Consider the following 22,909-nt stretch of genomic DNA (forward strand, 5'->3'; position numbering starts at 1 on the left):
TTAATAACTGCCATGCTTCATATTTTGCATGTGTTCGTTGTTAAATGGGAAGCGCTTTTTTATTTGACGAAGACTCTCAATAAAAAACTTAAGACAATTTTGCCGAAATAATAATAAATTCGCACAATCAACGGTTCTGCTTTTTTGAAGAGTTGGGGCAGCCACATTGCCTCCCAAATAAATGTCATTAAAGTCCAAGTGTAGATCGGAATTTTCAAATTCGCAATTCAAAATTTTTGATTCCAAAGCCGCTTTTTCGTTGCTATTTTGTTCGGGTTCCTCCTTAGACAATTCTATGTGTTCTGGCTTTATGAAACATTCCATTATTGTTTTATAGGCACGAAAAACGTTCTCGTAAAGCAAATACAGCTTGGGGCTTTCTGATTGCATCTCCAAATTCAGTTCGTTAAAAATTGGCAACACAAAATTCAGAAATTCTAAATAAAATTCAGTGGTTGGCTCGATGCACATTTTTAGAATAGGTTCGGCGGTTCTTGAAAATATAAATTTAATGCCGGTAGTTGTTCCAACAGTTTTTTTACTACTTGCATCAAAGAAAGCCACCTTGTTTGACACGGTTTTAATAATTTGTGTGGCTTTACGTTCACAAAAGCTTGGAATTCTTGAAAGGCCGCAATACGTTTCGGACTGTTTTGTATAAATGTATACACTTCGCGAGCGAAGTCCTCAATATTGCGTGGAAGCTCCTTACAAGAATATGAGGCACAAAGATGAAAGGAAGTGGCAAATGCACTTAATAAGAAATAAATCAGGAATATCGTCTGATAGCAATTTTGACAGAGAATGGTGTTGACCAAACATAGAATTCGTCCCATCTGCTGCAAAGCCAATCATGTTTTCTTTAAATGGAATGTTTTTTAGCTAGCAACTTGGCGTATCCGGGTCAACGAGCAGAAATGCAAACATGTCCAGCTCTAATGCTAAACAACGTACCAGTTCCTCAAGCCGTGGATGTCACTTACTTTGGCATCCACCTAGACAGAAGACTAACTTGGCGCAAGCACATCGAAGCAAAAAAGTCACAGCTTAAACTGAAAGCAAGTAGCCTACATTGGATCATCAATGCTCGGTCCCCTCTACGTCTGGAATATAAAGTCCTCCTATACATCTCCGTACTGAAACCCATCTGGACTTACGGAGCCGTCTGGATGCACACCCAGATTGCCAATTCCCTTACGCGAACTAATAATAGAGCTCGTCTTAAAAGAAATGACGGACCAACCCAAAAACAAGTGATTCGGGCCGCCTGCAATATCCCCAGGATTTATCTTAAGTACTAGATTAAGAAAAATATCTCAAACTTGTTGATAGGGTCTAATTTAAAAGTAAATTCAACAAATATATATTAAACGTTAAAAAAAAAAAAAAAAACAGACGGCCGGGGCTAACTTCGACCGCGTCAAAGTTTGTATACCCTTGCAACTATTTTGGTAACTCTTTCCTTACCTATTAGCCATCAATGTGGAAGAACGTTTTATCTAAAGAGGCTTATGTTTGCGAAAGAATGGCCTACAATCATAGGAAATAACGAAGATATTGATCAAAGTCACTGTTTTCCACCGATCGTTCCTATGGGAGCTATATGATATAGTCACCCGATCTTTATCAAATTCGACACAGTCATTAACAAAAATATTAAATTAAGAAATGTTTAATTTGAAAAAATCACGTTAAAAGTAACGAAGTTATTTACAAAAGTCACTGCCTGCGACCGATCGTTCCTATGGGAGCTATATGAAATAGTCACTTGATTTTTATCAAATTCGACACAGTCATTAACAGATATATTAAATTAAGAAATGTTTAATTTGAAAGCAATCACGTTAAAAGTAACGAAGTTATTTACAAAAGTCACTGTTTTCGACCGATCGTTCCTATGGGAGCTATATGATATAGTCATCCGATCATGATAAAATTTGGCACAGTCATTAACAGATATATTAAACTAACAAATGTTTAATTTGAAAACAATCACGTTGAAAGTAACGAAGTTATTCATAAAAGTCACTGTTTTCGACCGATCGTTCCTATGGGAGCTATATGATATAGTCATCCGATCTTGATCAAATTTGGCACAGTCGTTTATAAGCGTAATAAACTCTCTAATATAACGTTTCACGGTAATAACATAGAAAATAACGAAGTTATTGAGAAAAGTCACTGTTCGTGACTTTGGGGTTTGTATGGGAGCTATATGATATAGTGGTCCGATCCGGCTGAATCCGAGATATACAACGCAGTATATACAAGCCTACGTGCAAAATTTCAGCTCTGTAGCTCTTACGGTCTAGGAGGAGTTTGCGTTGATCCAGACGGACGGACGGACGGACGGACGGACGGACGGACGGACATGGCTAGTTGAACTCGTCTCGTCGTGCTGATCAAGAATATATATACTTTGTATGGTCGGAGATGCTTCGTTCTATGCGTTGCACACTTCTGACCAAAATTAATATACCCTGTTTGCAAGGGTATAAAAAATATGTTTCAAATCCGGAGTTGCTGGACATGAAGTCTGCTTGCCCTGAAGGATCATCATCATTGATACCGGAAAGAATTGAAGAAAGACGTGTAAATTTGTACTAAGTTAAAGAACCCATTGGTACCCTAACCCAATCCGGTGAGTCGTGCCCATTTTACTTTGATTCCGGAGCTGAATGTTCTCTTGTAAAGGAAGCATTATCACGTAAGCTTTCGGGAAAACGAATTAACAATTTAGTCCTCTTGAAGGGCATTGGAGACCATACAGTAACTAGTACTTTGCAAATTTTGTCAAATGTTAAAATAATTAATTATTTCCTTGAAGTTCTGTTTTATGTTGTTCTAAGCGATAGCATAAATTTCGACATTATGTTAGGTCCGTGAAATTCTTTATCATAATTTTAAGGTCATATTATCATGTGATAACGTCGAATTTCTGAAAACAATAACTGTATGTGCTGTGGCTGTCTCTGATACCTCTTCAAATCCGGCAGAAAATTATTAGTGTGCTAACCAATAAACCAGTTTTGTCAATTTTTGACCCTTAACATGGTATTGAACTGCAGACGTATGCAAGTGCTATTGGGTATGGAGCTATTTTGTTGCACAGCATTAAAAATAAGCCTTATGTAGTGGAGTACTTTAGCAAGACCACAAGTTTATAAGAATCCAAATACCATTCTACCATGGTAGAAAGATTGTAGTTTTCACTGACTGTAACTCATTAAAAGCATCCAGGACAAAAATTGAGTTATTGTCAAGAATTTATCGTTGGTGGGCATACCTTCAGTCTTTCGACTTTGACATACATTACCTAGAGGGTAAACGGATGGCTCACGTTGATTTCTTGTCTAGAAATCCATTATCTCCGAGAAACTCGAAAGAATTCTTGAAAGTTGTTGAAAAACGAATAGAGCTTACTGAAATATCTCAAGAAGAAATTTGAGTGGAACAAAATAGAGATCAAGATATAAAAGATATAACTTCTAAAAGAAAACGATTTATTGTTAGAAATATGTAAGACCTCTGACCTACCAGCACGAGTCTTGTGTTTTATTGTCCAACGAAACGGAAAAAGTCATTAGACAAAGTTTATGATTATTACTGGTTTAAGGGCATGGCAAAATATGTTCATAGATTTGAAGAAAATTGAATAACGTGTAGAGTATCTAAATCTTCGTCAGGAAAAGTGCAGATTAAGCTACATCCTATCCCGAAAGTAAGCCAACCATGGCATACTCTTTATGTAGATATCACAGGTAAAGTTAGTGGGAAAAGCGACCATAAGGAATATGTAATTGTAGTCACAGACGCTTTTACTAAGTACGTGTATTTACATCATACAATTACATTAAGTGCCGAGAGTTGTGCCAATTCGTGTTGTGGCTGATCAAGGCAAAAGCTTCACTGGACTGAGATTCTGTTTATCACAAAAGATTCAGCTTCACTACTACTAATAGCAATATTAGCAAGCCGTGCTAACGGACAAGTTGAGAGGGTGATGATTACTCTCAAGAATTTGATAACAGCTGTAGAAACAAGCTCAAGGTATTGACAAGAAGCACCGGGTGATGTTCAATTGGCAATTAATTGTACAGTTAATAGAGTAACAAAGGCGAGTCCCTAAGAATTATTAATTGGAAAAGTTGCGAGACCCTTGGGCTGTATGAAAGACATCAAAGAAAATTGGATCCAAAGTTTCTAGGTCCTTTCCAGATAGTTGAAGTTTTGGAGAACGACAGGTATTTGTTAAAAAAATCTAAAAAGGCAAGAGACAATATAAATATTCACATGAGAGCATATAAAAATTGCCAGATGGACAGATACCAAGCGAGTTTGAAGTCGATGACAGTCTGTCTAAAGAAACCGTTGAGAGAGACGGTATGGAAGCTGTTGAAATAGACAGTATGGAAACCGTTGAAAGAAGCTGTTGAAAGAAATATGTTTTCAAATGTTTTAATTAAGAATAAATGTTAAGTTTGTGCGAAGAAATGTTGAACTGAATATTTTATCAGATGGTTATCCGTCTAAGAGAGACGATTGTTAATGGTTATCCGTTTAAGAAAAACGATGATTATTGGTTGGATATCCGTCTAAGAGAGACGATGACTTAAGTTTGAAATCTATTACAAAGACATTTTTGAAGTTAATGTTTGGCATTTTACACGAGGACGTGTAACTTGTCAGAATGGCCGTGTCGGAGAATGAATCAAAGCCTACTATGTTGTTTAATCAGGTGTCAATGAATCAAAGCCTACTATGGTGCTTTGAGAATTGTCAGGTGTCAGCGCATTGTGTAGTTTACAACACTGCCGTGCAGCGTTTGCAGACTGACACCTGACTAATAAGTCAAAGCCTACTAGTTAGTTCCAATGTATTGACAGGTGCGTCAGTTGTAGCCCTGGTTGAGCATCTAAGCAACCTTAGCAACTAATGTTGCGAGCTGTCTTTAGGTCAGGTCCTATATAAAGGGGAGCCTCGGGCTAGAGAGCTCAGTGTACAACCTCCCCGGGAACTAGCCGTACAGTTCAACATACAAGTAAAAAAGTGAAAGTAGTGCAAAGTACAAAAAAACAATAAAAAGACAATCAGTGATTTAAACATAACAGGCTACGTCCCGACATATATATTTCTATATTTTCTGACACCTCCCTGCAGAATTTATTAAAAAACCAGAGGGCCGGGGCTAACTTCGACCGCGTCAAAGTTTGTATACCCTTGCAACTTTTTTGGTAACTCTATCCTTACCTATTAGCCATCAATGTGGAAGAACGTTTTATCTAAAAAGGCTTAAGCTTGAGAAAGAAAGGCCTACAATCATAGGAAATAACGAAGATATTGATCAAAGTCACTGTTTTCCACCGATCGTTCCTATGGGAGCTATATGATATAGTCACCCGATCTTTATCAAATTCGGCACAGTCATTAACATATATATTAAATTAAGAAATGTTTAATTTAAAAGCAATCGCGTTAAAAGTAACGAAGTTATTTACAAAAGTCACTGTTTTCGACCAATCGTTCCTATGGGAGCTATATGATATAGTCACCTGATCTTGATCAAATTTGGCATAGTCGCTTATAGGCGTAGTAAACTCTCTAATATTAAGTTTCACGACAATAGCTCAGAAAATAACGAAAGTATTGAGAAAGTCACTGTTCGTGACTTGGCCGTTTGTATGGGAGCTATATTATATAGTCACCCGATCTTGATCAAATTTGGCATAGTCGCTTTTAGGTGTAGTTAACTCTCTAATATGAAGTTTCACGACAATAGCTCAGAAAATAACGAAGTTATTGAGAAAGTCACTGTTCGTGACTTGGCCGTTTGTATGGAAGCTATATGATATAGTTACCCGATCTTGATCAAATTTGGCATAGTCGTTTATAGGCGTAGTAAACTCTCTAATATTAAGTTTCACGATAATAGCATAGAAAATAACGAAGTTATTGAGAAAAGTCACTGTTCGTGACTTTGGGGTTTGTATGGGAGCTATATGATATAGTGGTCCGATCCGGCTGAATCCGAGATATACAACGCCTGCAGTATATACAAGCCTACGTGCAAAAATTCAGCTCTGTAGCTCTTACGGTCTAGGAGGAGTTTGCGTTGATCCAGACGGACGGACGGACGGACGGACATGGCTAGTTGAACTCGTCTCGTCGTGCTGATCAAGAATATATATACTTTGTATGGTCGGAGATGCTTCGTTCTATGCGTTGCACACTTCTGACCAAAATTAATATACCCTTTTTGCAAGGGTATAAAAAATTAAATTAAATATATATACGCATTGGTCAACTTGCACATCCATATCACAGTCTATCGGTTTACCGCAGCCATCTTTACACAGTATAGCGAACTTCGAAATCTTTTGGCTGCTTATCGCTTATATTACGACCCCGAGTCCTTACTAATATCCTAGCAATGGGCGTTCATTGGATAAACCATCGTCGCAAAGCCGAGTTTGAAGTCCTTTGTGACGAAATCGTTTCCGCGAGTTCGCCCCAAGGGAGGATCATCATCCGGATGTATTGAGTCGACTTGCCGAAATCGAAGCCCAATTTAGCACCGGGGACAAGAAATTAGATGTAAAACCGCAGTCTAGAGCACCGTCGCCTACTCCTGAAAGAATTGTTTCCCAACTACCGGTGCCACAAGACACTAACCATTGTTCTAAATCGCATTCTGGTTCTCGCTCCGGTTCTCCGACACCTTTCTGTATTCCTGGCTCAAAGATCAACATCGAACCCAGTGAGCGGAGTCGACTCCATGAATCTATGGTAGGCCGTACCACTGGGAGCTATGCCTCGATCGCGGAACGTATAACCAAATGGGGAATTGCTTTTAGCGGATCTAGCAATCCGGACAGGCCGAAAGTTGGGGGGTATCCGGAGATGACATGGGTCGATTTCAAGTCAATTTTTGAAACGGTCTGACTGAAACACTTTGTACTCCCATGGGAAACTTTTCTACGGCTAAAATGACCGCTAAATATTCACGTTCTGTTACGCTATAATTTCTTTGCGCCTTGCTTAGTTTCTTAAACATGTATTCTGACCGAAATTTGGATTTGTTAATACCGGAGCCGTGGTTATAAGAGATTTAAGTATGTATATCCATTGCAAAATTTAGCACAGTAAAAATATACTTAATTGCGTATTTAGATAAAAAGGCTTTAAGGGCAACAGCCTTGAATTGCGATCCATTGTCGCTGATAATAATTTCTGGTACTCCATAACAGTGAAAGTTTTGCTTTTCTTAAAATTCATCAATCAAATTTGACGTAAATTTTTTCATTGGGCAAAGCCAATGGTATCTGCTAAAATTATCAAGAACTATATGCCCTGATTTACTTCGCGGGTATGGTCCTAGTAAGTCAATATACAATTTTTGAAACGGTCTGACTGAAACACTTTGTACTCCCATGGGAAACTTTTCTACGGCTAAAATGACCGCTAAATATTCACGTTCTGTTACGCTATAATTTCTTTGCGCCTTGCTTAGTTTCTTAAGCATGTATGCTATAGGGTTTTTTTCTTTATTATCGGACAACTGAATCAAAACTGCTCCAACCCCTTTATCACAAGCATCACAATGCACGAAAAATTTCTGATCGAAATTTGGATTTGTTAATACCGGAGCCGTGGTTATAAGAGATTTAAGTATGTATATCCATTGCTTCCTGTGCCTCTAAAGTCCACTTAAATGTTTTTTTTTTGCAGCCAGTATATCGGTAATTGGGCAGGTAATTTCTACAAAATTTCTGAGAAACCTTCGGTACCAACCACAAACTCCTAAAATCCCACGAACTTGCTTCAAATTCTTCGGCGTTGGCCAATTTAAAACACAGGAAATCTTTCAAGGATCTGTGGAAATTCCTCCACAGAATTGGTTTTTTGGGAACTTAAGCGGTATTTTTCTGCAGAGCCGATCAAGCTATCGATGACGTCACTTCCTACTGATGTTTAGCACCATTGATTAAATTATTTCCTTCCGTAGAGTTTGAATAAATGATCGTCTTGGCTGTATGGTGATGGTAATAGGCCTATGATAGGTTATGCCAAATTTTACGTATATTTTTCATAGATAAATTATTGAGATAAAAAAATTAAACTGTTCACTTATTCTTCGGGAGATGAAAGCAATTCATCGTTAAGCCAGAATAATGAAAAGGGGTGGAAGTCCGAGGGTAGGTTCTTATACATATACCCTTTCATATGTACTAGATTCAAGAATAGAAATGGTATTTTTCGGTAATATAGCTTAAATACAAATAAAATGGTATTTTCTGCGCCATATTTCCGCCATCTAGTGTTGAACGAAGTCTTCAGCACGATCCTTTATGTCGCGGGATTCCAGTCCTAATCCTCTAGATGTTAAGCATCTAAAGAGAACGCCATATCGCTTTCGTAGACATTTATTGTATCTGCCGCTGCAGCCCCGACCACCATTCGCACAGAACGGGCCGAAATAATCCATGCCTACGGATGTGAAGGGTTTTTGAAATGTAGAGGACGTCTTCTTGGGTAATAGACCCATTCGCGCTATATACTGTTTGGCTTTGCGTCGTCTACACCACATACATTCGTTGATAATTCTTTGGCTGGACCTTGTTGCCATCTGTCTTTAGCTACTTTTATTGAAGAATCTCTTGTTATGATGTCAGCAATGTTTTCCATGGTTGGAACCCAATTCCATTCTGCCCTCTTGGACTTTTCGCATATTTCGCTAACATCATGTAGTCATTTCAGATCGTTTAACCACTCTTGCCACTGTTTGAAAGGGTCACCTTGAATGACATCATCCCATCCAATGCCAAGTACCCAAATACTACTGGGGTCACCATTCCCAAGGGATCATATATTGAGTTGACTGCTGCAAGCACCTTTCTTTTGTAGTCCTCCTTGTTCCATTCATTATATCCTCGCATATGCTGTGCATTGTAGTTATTGAGGAAATAAATGTCTCTTTTGAGATATGTCTCCTTTTTCGCCCAATCGAATCCGTGTTTTCGGACTACGTAGATCTTCGGGTATAAAAATAAATAAAATTTCGTATTTGAAAATGTCCCGCTGCGTGTATTTTAATTACTGCATGATCCTTTTTGACGATTTTTACCTGGTGTAACATTTCTTTAATATCTGCAGCAAAGGCTATTGTGTTTAATCTAAATCTTATAAGCACGCCTACGATTGATGAAAGCCAATCTGGCCCAGCTAGCAGATTTTGGTTCAAGGAAGTGCCATTACAAATGACTGCTGCGTCTTTTCTTGGGATTAATTACTGCAAAATTTGGCAAGGACCACAGTTTTGGGATTTAACCACTTCCTTTTGGTATGCTCGCGCTAGTTCACGGTTTAAGTTCAGCTTTCTTTCTAAACATTTTAGTCTTTGTTCTGCCATTTTCCAAAGTGAGTTTACCTGATATTGTCCATTGACTCTTATAATAGATGAGGATATCTTGCTAATAACCAAAGTTTTCTTCTGTCGATTTAGTTTTGTCCGTTGCTGGCTTACAGACACCAAATCCTTCTATGCTAAATTGGATGTTCATCCTCGATGTGGCAGTAAACAAAGTATGCTTCTCTTACTTTTGCTTTTATAGGACAGTATATGACCCATACGAATTTGATTTTTGCCATAATCGGACACTTTGGATCTACATTTAGTATGGTTTGAGTTGCAAGGAGTGTTGCATGTCGTTGTCTAATGAGGAGATGAGTCTGAAGAATTCGAATCGAGTTCAATTTTGCCATTTTTGTATATGGAAATTCTTTCTGTATAGCTTTGTAATCGATTCGTTGAGTTGGTAAATTCAAATCCTTGATAAAACGTACATTTTGAAGCTTCTGAATTTTGCTATCGTCATTAATAGCAATATCTGCGATTTCTGAAGTTTCATCAAATCTAAAGATTCCTTCAGTCCATCCAAAGCAATACGGTTCAGGTTTCCCAACTCTGCCAACCTCACGTGAGAGAGCTTTATTGTCTTATTCTTTTAGGCACGTTTTTCTTCGCCATCGTTTTTATATAGAGTGTGACCATCTCCTTTCTTACATCAAAATGATAATTGACTTATATACTAGATTCAAGAACAGAAATGTAGCACAATCCACGAAAATACTAATACTAGCTAATACCGGAGCCGTGGTTAAAAGAGATTTAAGTTTATCCTTCGGTAAAAACCGCAAACTCCTAAAAACCCACGAACTTGCTTCAAATTCTTCGGCGTTGGCCAATTTAAAATACAGGAAAGGATTTAATGAAATTCCTCCGCTACCTATTACATATTAAATCCAAATATGTGTTAAATTTAAATATGAGCGGACAGCGGATAATAGCATTCTGTTCACTCTTTCAGCTGCGTTACTCTGCGGTGGGTATAGCGCAGTAAAAATATACTTAATTACGTACTTAGATAAAAAGGCTTTAAAGTCAACAGCCTTGAACTGGGATCCATTGTCGCTGATAATAATTTCTGGTACTCCATAATAGTGAAAGATTTGCTTTTCTTAAAATTCATCAATCAAATTTGACGAAAATTTTTTCAAACACTTTGTACTCCCGACCGCTAAATATTCACGTTCTGTTACGCTATAATTTCTTTGCGCCTTGCTTAGTTTCTTAAGCATGTATGCTATAGGGTTTTTTTTCTTTATTATCGGACAACTGAATCAAAACTGCTCCAACCCCTTTATCACAAGCATCACAATGCACGAAAAATTTCTGATCGAAATTTGGATTTGTTAATACCGGAGCCGTGGTTATAAGAGATTTAAGTATGTATATCCATTGCTTCCTGTGCCTCTAAAGTCCACTTAAATGTTTTTTTTTTGCAGCCAGTATATCGGTAATTGGGCAGGTAATTTCTACAAAATTTCTGAGAAACCTTCGGTACCAACCACAAACTCCTAAAATCCCACGAACTTGCTTCAAATTCTTCGGCGTTGGCCAATTTAAAACACAGGAAATCTTTCAAGGATCTGTGGAAATTCCTCCACAGAATTGGTTTTTTGGGAACTTAAGCGGTATTTTTCTGCAGAGCCGATCAAGCTATCGATGACGTCACTTCCTACTGATGTTTAGCACCATTGATTAAATTATTTCCTTCCGTAGAGTTTGAATAAATGATCGTCTTGGCTGTATGGTGATGGTAATAGGCCTATGATAGGTTATGCCAAATTTTACGTATATTTTTCATAGATAAATTATTGAGATAAAAAAATTAAACTGTTCACTTATTCTTCGGGAGATGAAAGCAATTCATCGTTAAGCCAGAATAATGAAAAGGGGTGGAAGTGCGAGGGTAGGTTCTTATATACCCTTTCATATGTACTAGATTTAAGAATAGAAATGGTATTTTCGGTAATATAGCTTAAATACAAATAAAATGGTATTTTCTGCGACATATTTCCGCCCTCTAGTGTTGAACGAAGTCTTCAGCACGATCCTTTATGTCGCGGGATTCCAGTCCTAATCTGCATAAGTTTCTTATTGGCCGACGATAAGTGTTTTTTGTTGTTTTATGTCTACTACTCTCACTATTCTACCTTCTCCTGGGTGTGTTTTGAGTACTATTCCAATTGGCCATGCATTCTACTACGACGAGTTCACCCTCTTTTAGGTTCTCGCAATTCTTTTTCCATTTCGATCTGTTAACTTAACTTGGGATATATGCCATAATGAATCGTCTCCAAAAAGGCATCCACTAATATTTGCGTCATCCTCTATGTCTTCTTCTCAACGTTTTCGTTAATTTAGCATGGTGCTTCAATAGATCAACTTTGTTGTATGATTATATCGTTGGGGCATAATCCGAAGCCGTCATCTGGATCATCCAATTTGAGAATATACGGTCGACTATTTATTAAATGCTCCGCTAGACAAAAAAGAGTTTGCAGCACTTCGTCAGTGGGATTACTTTCGACGGATAGTGCGGCCTCTAGTGTTCTTTTAAAGCATCCAATTAGCCTTTCCCAGCAACCTCCAAAATTTGGTGAGATCATTGGTATAAATTTCCATTCAATTTGATTCTTTTTCCTCCAGAGCTTCTGTTACTTCTATTGAAGCGCCTTTAAGATTAGTTCCATCGGATAATAGTGTTTTAATTTCATATCGCCTTGCCATTATTCGACGGTTGCTCTAGATGTTAAGCATCTAAAAAGAACGCCATATCGCTTTCTTAGACATTTATTGTATCTGCCGCTGCAGCCCCGACCACCTTTCGTATAGAACGGGCCGAAATAATCCATGCCTACGGATGTGAAGGGTTTTTGAAATGTACAGGACGTCTTGTTATGATGTCAGCAATGTTTTCCATGGTTGGAACCCAATTCCATTCTGCCCACTTGGACTTTTCGCATATTTCGCTTATTCTGTTGGCTACGAAAACTTGGAAGCGTCGCAAAAAACGTGTAGTTCGACTTTCGTAGCAATAGATAAATGTTGGGAGTAACATCTTGGTATACTAACATCATGTAGTCATTTCAGATCGTTTAACCACTCTTGCCACTGTTTGAAAGGGTCACCTTGAATGACATCATCCCATCCAATGCCAAGTACCCAAATACTACTGGGGTCACCATTCCCAAGGGATCATATATTGAGTTGACTGCTGCAAGCACCTTTCTTTTTGTAGTCCTCCTTGTTCCATTCATTATATCCTCGCATATGCTGTGCATTGTAGTTATTGAGGAAATAAATGTCTCTTTTGAGATATGTCTCCTTTTTCGCCCAATCGAATCCGTGTTTTCGGACTACGTAGATCTTCGGGTATAAAAATAAATAAAATTTCGTATTTGAAAATGTCCCGCTGCGTGTATTTTAATTACTGCATGATCCTGATAGTCGTCGACGTAATGGTTTTCAATGATGGCTTGGACTGCATCTTTTTTGACGATTTTTACCTGGTGTAACATTTCTTTAATATCTGCAGCAAAGGCTATTGTGTTTAATCTAAATCTTATAAGCACGCCTACGATTGATGAAAGCCAATCTGGCCCAGCTAGCAGATTTTGGTTCAAGGAAGTGCCATTACAAATGACTGCTGCGTCTTTTCTTGGGATTAATTACTGCAAAATTTGGCAAGGACCACAGTTTTGGGATTTAACCACTTCCTTTTGGTATGCTCGCGCTAGTTCACGGTTTCAGTTCAGCTTTCTAAACATTTTAGTCTTTGTTCTGCCATTTTCCAAAGTGAGTTTACCTGATATTGTCCATTGACTCTTATAATAGATGAGGATATCTTGCTAATAACCAAATTTTTCTTCTGTCGATTTAGTTTTGTCCGTTGCTGGCTTACAGACACCAAATCCTTCTATGCTAAATTGGATGTTCATCCTCGATGTGGCAGTAAACAAAGTATGATTCTCTTACTTTTGCTTTTATAGGACAGTATATGACCCATACGAATTTGATTTTTGCCATAATCGGACACTTTGGATCTACATTTAGTATGGTTTGAGTTGCAAGGAGTGTTGCATGTCGTTGTCTAATGAGGAGATGAGTCTGAAGAATTCGAATCGAGTTCAATTTTGCCATTTTTGTATATGGAAATTCTTTCTGTATAGCTTTGTAATCGATTCGTTGAGTTGGTAAATTCAAATCCTTGATAAAACGTACATTTTGAAGCTTCTGAATTTTGCTATCGTCATTAATAGCAATATCTGCGATTTCTGAAGTTTCATCAAATCTAAAGATTCCTTGAGTCCATCCAAAGAAATACGGTTCAGGTTTCCCAACTCTGCCGACCTCACGTGCCAAATTCATATCCCATCGTCAAAAAAAAAACAAAATTTCTTTTTCACCAGTAACATAACTGGTAACATTTTAAGAACTGCTGCTTCTTGGAGCTAGCTTGCGGCAAGGATTGTTTTGCCTTATGTTGATATCGTTCACAGTTGTCGAACTTGCATTGCTCACTATTATTGCATTGTCCCTTATGAAATTTTAGACCTGTAAAGCAGGCGTTACTTGTGCTTGCGTAAACCTATCGTTTCTTCACTTCTGCCTTTCTTAATTTACTACATTTATCTAGGGAATGCATGTCCTCATCACAAATAAAACACTTGCTTGTTGAGCGAGTTTGTGTAACCTTTTGTGATAGAATTTGTGATCCGAATTTCTTTTGTGCTCTTTCAAGATGCAGTCCATGTGATCCAGCTTCTTTTTGGAATCGTAGGGTAAACACTTGAATTTTGGTAATTCGCGCTTCACGAAATTATCTCTAACAAATTTTGTATATATGGCGTAATGAACGTCGCGCAATTCTTGCGACTTCAATGCCTTTAATTTCTTTTCTACCACTTTTGGGCAACTCCACATTTTTATTAACTATTGTGGACTGTTTTATGCGCGTTAATGATCCAGCTCGAAGAACCAATTTTATGTTGTGGAATTGGCCGTGGTTTTTATTATTATTTATTTTTTAGAGAGCCTTATTGTTTTATTCTTTTAGGCACGTTTTTCTTCGCCATCGTTTTTATATAGAGTGTGACCATCCCCTTTTCTTACAACAAAATGATAATTGACTTATATACTAGATTCAATAACATAAATGGTATCTTTCGGTAATATAGCACAATGCGCGAAAAATTTATGATGTAAAAACCGCAAACTCCTAAAAACCTACGCTCCAACCCCTTTATCACAAGCATCACAATGCACGAAAAATTTCTGATCGAAATTTGGTTTTGTTATTACCGGAGCCGTGGTTATAAGAGATTTAAGTATGTATATCTATTGCTTCCTGTGCCTCTAAAGTCCACTTCAATGTTTTTTTTGCAGCCAGTATATCGGTAATTGAGCAGGTAATTTCTGCAAATTTTCTGAGAAACCTTCGGTACCAACCGATGACGTCACTGCTGACTGATGTTTAGCACCATTGATTAAATTATTTCCTTCCGTAGAGTTTGAATAAATGATCGTCTTGGCTGTATGGTGATGGTAATAGGCCTATGATAAGTTATATTTTTCCTAGATAAATTAATGTGATAAAAAAATTAAACTGTTCACATATTCTTCGGGAGATGAAAGCAATTCGACGTTAAGCCAGAATAATGAACAGGGGTGGAAGTGCGAGGGTAGGTTCTTATATACCATTTCCCTCCTATTCTTAAAGCCTTTAGTTAATGAAGTTAGCTGCGGTTACGCTGCAAAGCTCCTAAAGAGACGCATTATTATGGTAAACGGTTATAAATCCGCCGCATACTTTTGATCGCACTCGATAGTTTGCGAGAAACCATTACAAACCCAGCAAATTCTGACAACTACCTGGAGGAAGATTAACTGGAATTTTAAGGTCACATGTCCTTCGCATGGTAATTTCCAATTTCTTTCCATTGCAAAGTTTCAAATAAATACGCATTTCAAAAAAAAAAAGATATTGTGAGTTAAGAGCAACGTACTTTATTATTTGAATGAAAACTTAAAACTGAGTTACAAAAATGTCTTATGGTTATATTTATAGGTTAAATTTGATTAACCCGAATTTAAATGTTGAATTAGCGTTCTCACGCTTTTGGTTTTTAGGAGACAATTATTATTATTGCAAGTGTTAAATTGTTTATGTTAATTATGAGTTAGCGTTCACACGCTTTGATTTTGTGGGGGACAATTGATTATAAAAACGGATGTTTACTTTAACGTTTTGAATTTTAGGGGGCGAAAAATTTATATGTTATTCCATATTGGAGTTGTATATATGACTCCCCCATCCTAAAGAAAATAGCCTGTCCTCAGGCGGATACATTGGAATATAGCGAGGGGTTTTTCTCAGCTGTATAGATTGGAGTATCAATTTTGTTTATAATTTGGGACTCAATTTCTTCAATAATTGGGATTTCAATTTTTTCTGTGGGAGCTCGATTGTTATTTGATCGAAAATGCTTAATTATTAATTTTTGTGGCATTGTCTTAAAAAAAGCTTTCTGCTCTCTGACGTGACGGTCGTGTTTTTGCATAGCTTCTAAGTTTTTATTAATATTTATATTTATTTATTGTTTTTTATCAATTTTTAATTGTGCTTAGTTTGTTTACGCTTTCGCTGGTGTTGTTCGCTTGACTCCCTTGTGTTTTATTTCCATAATTCGCCAAATTAATCAGTTTAAACAGTTTTTTTCCTTTTTCGTGCATTTACATATTTTTTATTTTTTTTCTTTCGACATTGCTTCTGCAGTTGCTCCCCTGATCGCCACCATCATACCATCAGTGCTAGTGGCTTAGTTGTTCTCTCTGCTTTGTGCTTGTGCTCAGCTTCTCTCCCGCACATTCACTTTTGTAAGGCCGCATCTCAAAGCTCGGCTTATAACTGTTCTTGCACTCTCTGTTGTGCTGTGCACTCTAGTTGTCTCTTTGTTCTATTTGTAATTATTGATTTTTTATCAATAATTATCTTTTGTGCTGTGTATTAAAATTTTTCTATATGTTCTTATATATGTGGGATGTGGATTTGCGATGTGCATCAATCCCACTGTACACGAAGACGAGAGACGAGACGACGATCAAAGAGAGAACGTGAGCGTGTAAGAAGAGACGATCAAGAGGGATGACGAACGAATGAGAGATGACGACGAGAGAGTTGTTTTTTGCGCGTCGAACAAGACGGACGTGTTTTGAGGTCTTGCGTCATAGTCGGATGCAAGGTCAAGTCGAGTACCAAAGACGGGTACTATAAGTCGTGTGTCAAAGTCGGACACTAAAAGTCGAGTACCATAGACGGGTGCTATAAGTCGTGTGTCAAAGTCGGAGACCAAAAGTCGATCGCCAAAGTCGGGCGTGAAAAGTCGAAGCGTCATAGACGGACGCCAAAGTCGAGCCGAGCCAAACGTCGATTGTCATTTAGCATAGTGTAATCTCTATGAAGTCGTATTATCATGTAAACCCCCTAGACTATAATTATATCGTAAATAAAACCCCACATATGTATTTTGGGGGCTCGTCCGGGATAGATTCAAGTTAGAGTGGTTACAAAAGAGTTTCCTCACATATTTTGTCGTGATAGAAAGAGTGCGGAATACAAGAGACTACCCACATACATTTTTTGTGCGTTCGTGTGGGAGAAGAGTGAAAAAAAAAAAAAAAAAAAAAAATAAGTGATTTTTTTTCTCGAACAATCGTGTCGTATTAAGTCGGTCCTGCTCTGCTAGTGGTGAAATTAACAAATTAACTATGTCGTGTTTAAATGATTTAATAAGTGATACTCTGAAAACGGGTAAAGCAGACAATATCAGAGCATTGCATAAATTTATCTATGAGAGCGAGGGAGATAGAAATAACCACAAAAGAATTCGAGAATTTTCTGGTTTCGATTTCGATGAAAAGAACGCAAAGTACGAAGCAAAGGCGGAATATGTACGACGAAATTTGACGAACGGTGATCTTGTTTCGATTTGCAATGTATTGGGAATCAAGTACAGTGTCGACGACCTTGCATTGCATATTTTCATGAATTTGAAGCTGAACAATTTGTTGGCATCACAAGACGAAGACGAATCAGACGACGAAGTAGATGATGAAATAAACGACGAGACAGATCATGAATCGGTAGCTACAGAGAGGAACGTAGCAACAGAGAAAAATTGGAGGAACAGGCCCCACGAGAGAGCAAGCGAGAACGACAACGATGAGTACAGAAGAATAAACGAAGAGAGAGATAGAATGATGACGCCGCGTTTTGCCATTAGTTTTCGCGACGTGGAAGAGAACATTCGTATTTTTGACGGCACTAATACTATTGCAGTAGAAGTTTGGATTAACGAATTCAATGAGCAAGCAACGTTGATGTGTTGGAACGATTTCCAAAAGTTTCTGTTCGCGAAGAAGGCGTTAAAAGGCATCGCGAAACTGTTTGTCTTGAGTGAGAGAGGAATAAATTGTGGAACTCTCTCGAAAAAGCACTTTTGAGTGAAATCAAATCGTGCGTGAGTAGTAAAGACGTACATGAGCAACTGATGAAAATGAAGCGTAAAAACAATGAGTGTGTTTTTGAGTACTTTTACAGAATGAAAGATGTAGCTTCACGTGGACAAGTAAAAGACGATTCATTAATAGAATATTCAATTGACGGCATTGATGAAAAAAGTGAGAATAAGTCGATTTTATATGGAGCGAAAAATTTAAATGAGTTTAAAGAGAAATTAAAGCAGTATAAAACAATGAGTGAAAAAGAAAGTAAGAAAGACAATGGTAAATACAAAAACGACGAGAAGAGTGCAAGAGTGAAAGACAAAATGATGAAAAGAAATAATAAAGATGTTAAAAACGATGTCGTGTGTTACAATTGTGGAAATAAAGGACATTACTCGAAAAATTGTGATGATAAAGAGAAAGGTAGAAAGTGCTACAAATGTAATGGATTTGGTCATATAGCTAAAGATTGTAAAAAGGAAGAGATGAACAGTCAATTCAAACCAAACATAAGAAGTATAAAGTCGAAAACAGAAATAACCCGTAAAGTGATCAAAATTGACAATATTGAGCGTAAAGCATTGTTCGACACGGGAAGTAAATTTTGTGTCATTCGCGAAGATTTGTATAAACTTTTGAAAAAGCAAGAGTTGAGTAGTTTTGACGGGTTTCTATATGGATTCGGTGGCGGAGAATCAAATAAGATAAAACCAGTTGGACACTTTGTGAATTCCATTTTGATTGACGACCATACGTTCGTGTTAGATTTTCATGTAGTTCCGATTAGATTGTTAGATGTCGAAATGATCATAGGCGAGGAATTATGTTTGCAAGCTGACATTATATTTAGTCGAAATGGTGTAAGAGTAGAAAGGTTCGAAAATGAAAGTGATAAAATAAACATTCTAAAAATTGATGTCGCAAATAATAAAGATGAACTTGATATAGACGAATGTGCAAGCACAAGTGCTAAAAAAGAGGTATTCGATTTGATATCTAATTATCAACCGGTAGCAATAAAGACGACCAATGTTAAAATGCGAATAATTTTAAACGATGACAGTCCGATATTTGCGCGACCCCGTAGACTTGCATTCAAAGAGGCAGAGTTCGTGAACGAGAAAGTCGAAGAATGGTTGGCTGAAGGCATAATTGAAGAGTCAACGTTCGAATACACAAGTCCGGTGGTACTTGTAAAGAAGCATGACGATTCCTACAGGCTCTGTGTCGATTTTCGCAAAATAAACAAGGTATGTGTGCGTGACCATTATCCATTGCCGCTCATCGAGGATCAGTTGGATCGTTTGCAAGACGCTACGATTTTTAGTACCATTGATTTGAAGAACGGATTCTTTCATGTGGCAGTTGCAGAATCTAGTCGAAAGTATACGTCGTTTGTGACCCACTGTGGTCAGTACCAATTCAAGAGGTTCCGTTTGGATTTACTAATTCGCCTGGAGTATTCCAAAGACATGTAAATGCAATATTTCGGCATTTATCCAAGAGAGGCATTGCGCTGCCATACGTTGACGATGTTATCATTTTGGCCAGAGATGAACTTGAAGCGGTTAAGAATCTAAAAGAGGTAATCGTAACCTGCGAAGAGTATGGTTTAGAGCTAAACCTGAAGAAGGGCCATTTTTTAAAGAAAAGAATACAATTTTTTGGGCACATTGTCGAGAATAAGAAGATATATCCATTTCCAGATAAAATTGAGGCTGTTGCGAACCGTAAAGCAAGTTCAAAGTTTCTTAGGTTTGACGGGATATTTTAGAAAGTTTATTCCAAACTATGCGTGTATAGGAAAACCTCTGACCGAATTGACCAAGAATGCATCAAAACAGATCTTGAAGAAGTTACTAACTGAGAATCCAGTCTTAAGCATCTACAACCAGTCGTACGAATCGGAAGTCCATACTGATGCATCTATCGAAGGTTTTGGAGCAGTTTTACTACAAAGATGTCCAGACGACCGTGAACTCCATCCCGTATACCACATGAGTCGAAAAACCACAGACGCACAGCGAAAATATAGCAGCTATGAATTAGAGATTCTCGCAGTCATAACAGCGTTAGAAAAGTTTGGAGTTTATCTGTTGGGCATGCATTTTAAGCTAATCACGGATTGCGACGCATTTACAAAGACGCTGGAGAAGAAGAGCCTTTGTACCAGGGTAGCTCGTTGGGTACTTTTTCTTCAAGAATACGATTTTGACGTTTTACACCGTTCAGGTACCCGTATAAGACATGTCGACGCCCTCAGCAGATATCCAATTATGCAAATCAACGACTATGGAATCAGCGTTGGCATGAAGAAGGCGCAATCACAAGATGAGAAAATAAAAGCCATTATAGAAGTTCTGAAAGACAATTCGAAAACTTATGATGATTATTTTCTGAAAGCCAATATCCTGTACAAATTGGTCAATGACGTTGAGCTAATTGTTGTCCCAAACGCGATGCAGAAGCAGATTATTGGTCAAGCCCATAACAAAGGACATTTCGGGGCAAAAAAGACGAAAGACTTGATTTGCAGAGAATACTTCATACCGCATCTCGAGGAAAAAATCCAAAAATATATCGAATGCTGTATTCCTTGTATCATCAGTAGCCGTAAAGTTGGCAAGCAAGAAGGCTTGTTGCATCCGCTTCAGAAAGATGATATTCCACTTTTGACTTACCATATTGATTTTCTAGGTCCTCTCGAGTCTACTCACAAAGACTATAAGCATATCCTAGCGGTCATAGATGCATTTACGAAGTTCTGCTGGTTATACCCAACCAAATCGACGACTAGCAATGAAGTTATTACGAAGCTATCAAACACGTTAAGACGACTACAGCACTTCCGAGAGTAAATGGCCAAGTCGAACGTTTAAATGCGATTATCATTCCTGTTCTGTCGAAGTTAAGCGTTGATGATCCGACGAAGTGGTATCGACATGTTAGCAAAGTTCAGCAGGCTATCAATTCGACGTACACCAGAAGTATTGACACTTCTCCATTTGAGTTACTAACTGGCGTAAAGATGAGGACCAACGATGACCATAAACTGAGAGATCTTATCAACCAAGAGACGAAGGCAATATTTACAGACGATAGAAGCGAGCTCCGTGCCAAGGCGAAGGCACACATCTCCAAGATCCAAGACGAAAACAAGAAGTACTACAACCTACGTCGTAAGCAAGCTCGATCTTATGATGTTGGCGACCTGGTTGCAATTAAGAGGACGCAATTTGGGAGTGGTCTCAAATTAAAACCGAAATATTTTGGACCCTACCAGATTAAGAAGGTGAAGCACAACAACGCATACGATGTCGAAAAAGTTGGCAAGTGCGAAGGGCCTAAAGTGACGTCAACATGTGCAGAGTACATGAAGCCCTGGAGCCAAAACCGAGACGACGAGGAAGATGACCCAGCATTCGGGTCGAATGCGTAATCAGAATGGCCGAATGTGGGATGTGGATTTGCGATGTGCATCAATCCCACTGTACACGAAGACGAGAGACGAGACGACGATCAAAGAGAGAACGTGAGCGTGTAAGAAGAGACGATCAAGAGGGATGACGAACGAATGAGAGATGACGACGAGAGAGTTGTTTTTTGCGCGTCGAACAAGACGGACGTGTTTTGAGGTCTTGCGTCATAGTCGGATGCAAGGTCAAGTCGAGTACCATAGACGGGTACTATAAGTCGTGTGTCAAAGTCGGACACTAAAAGTCGAGTACCATAGACGGGTGCTATAAGTCGTGTGTCAAAGTCGGAGACTAAAAGTCGATCGCCAAAGTCGGGCGTGAAAAGTCGAAGCGTCATAGACGGACGCCAAAGTCGAGCCGAGCCAAACGTCGATTGTCATTTAGCATAGTGTAATCTCTATGAAGTCGTATTATCATGTAAACCCCCTAGACTATAATTATATCGTAAATAAAACCCCACATATATATATTTTTTTTTTTTTGCCTTGTGTTTCTTTCGGCTTTTCAATGGCTTGTTGTCTACCTAATTGCAAATATTCTGATCGTTTTGATGATCAGTATAGAGCAATATCTTGTTGGCTCTGCGATAATCTATTCACTTAAAATGTGCTGGCCTCAATGGCCGAGACTACGACAAATTTTCTGGTTTGTCTGTGTCTAAGCCTGAGCTTGGCTTAATGCGCTGGACTTGCCCATCTTGTGCCAGCCAGCAGCTTGTTTTTAGCCGTATGTATAGGGATCTTCGTTTAAAGTTTCTTTCTTTAAACAAACTGGCCAAACAGCTGACTAACGAGTGTAACTCTAGCGTTCAATTATTGTCGCAATTCAAGTTTTTTCCACCTTCTGAGAAATTGCACAAGAAATGTACCCTTGAGTTTCCTCGTAAGCAGTCGCCAGCTCTCTCTATTACTTCGTCTCCCATTTTAGTTTCGCCTACACCATCATCTTCTTGTCCCTCTTTATGCTCTTCTTTTCAGATTGAAGTACCCATTACAAGCCCTGGTGTACCTCAACCTATCCTTCACGGGAACTCTGATCAATCACAGGATCACTTGCAGATCCCAATGCTCCTGCGCCTCCACTAACTGTAGTGCCTCATCGCAAACAATTATTTATCTCTAGGCTTGCTCCAGATACTTCTGAGTCGTCTGTGGCAGCTTACATTGGTAATATTTGCCCTGCTAAGGTTTTAATTCAAATCTCCTCTTTTAAAATTACAGTACCAAATGAGTACTTCTCAGCTATGGTTGACCCTAAATTTTGGCCAGAGGGCCTAGTTGTACACGAGTTTGGGCCCAAAAGGCGCTCTCGTCCATTGCCTGTCCACCTTCCTAATTTATCTTCTGCTTCAAAAAACTAATACGTCTAGTCTTTGCATTCATTATCAAAATGTAAGAGGACTTCTTACCAAGCTCTCGAACCTGTTCTGTGATAGCCAAACCTTTTCGGCTGACATATTAGCTTTCTCTGAAACTTGGCTTAACTCCTCTGTTTTGGATAATGAAATTCTTTCTAATAAGTT

This window comes from Drosophila tropicalis, unplaced genomic scaffold, assembly GCF_018151085.1.
Source record: "Drosophila tropicalis isolate 14030-0801.00 unplaced genomic scaffold, ASM1815108v1 contig_912, whole genome shotgun sequence".
Taxonomy (NCBI): domain Eukaryota; kingdom Metazoa; phylum Arthropoda; class Insecta; order Diptera; family Drosophilidae; genus Drosophila; species Drosophila tropicalis.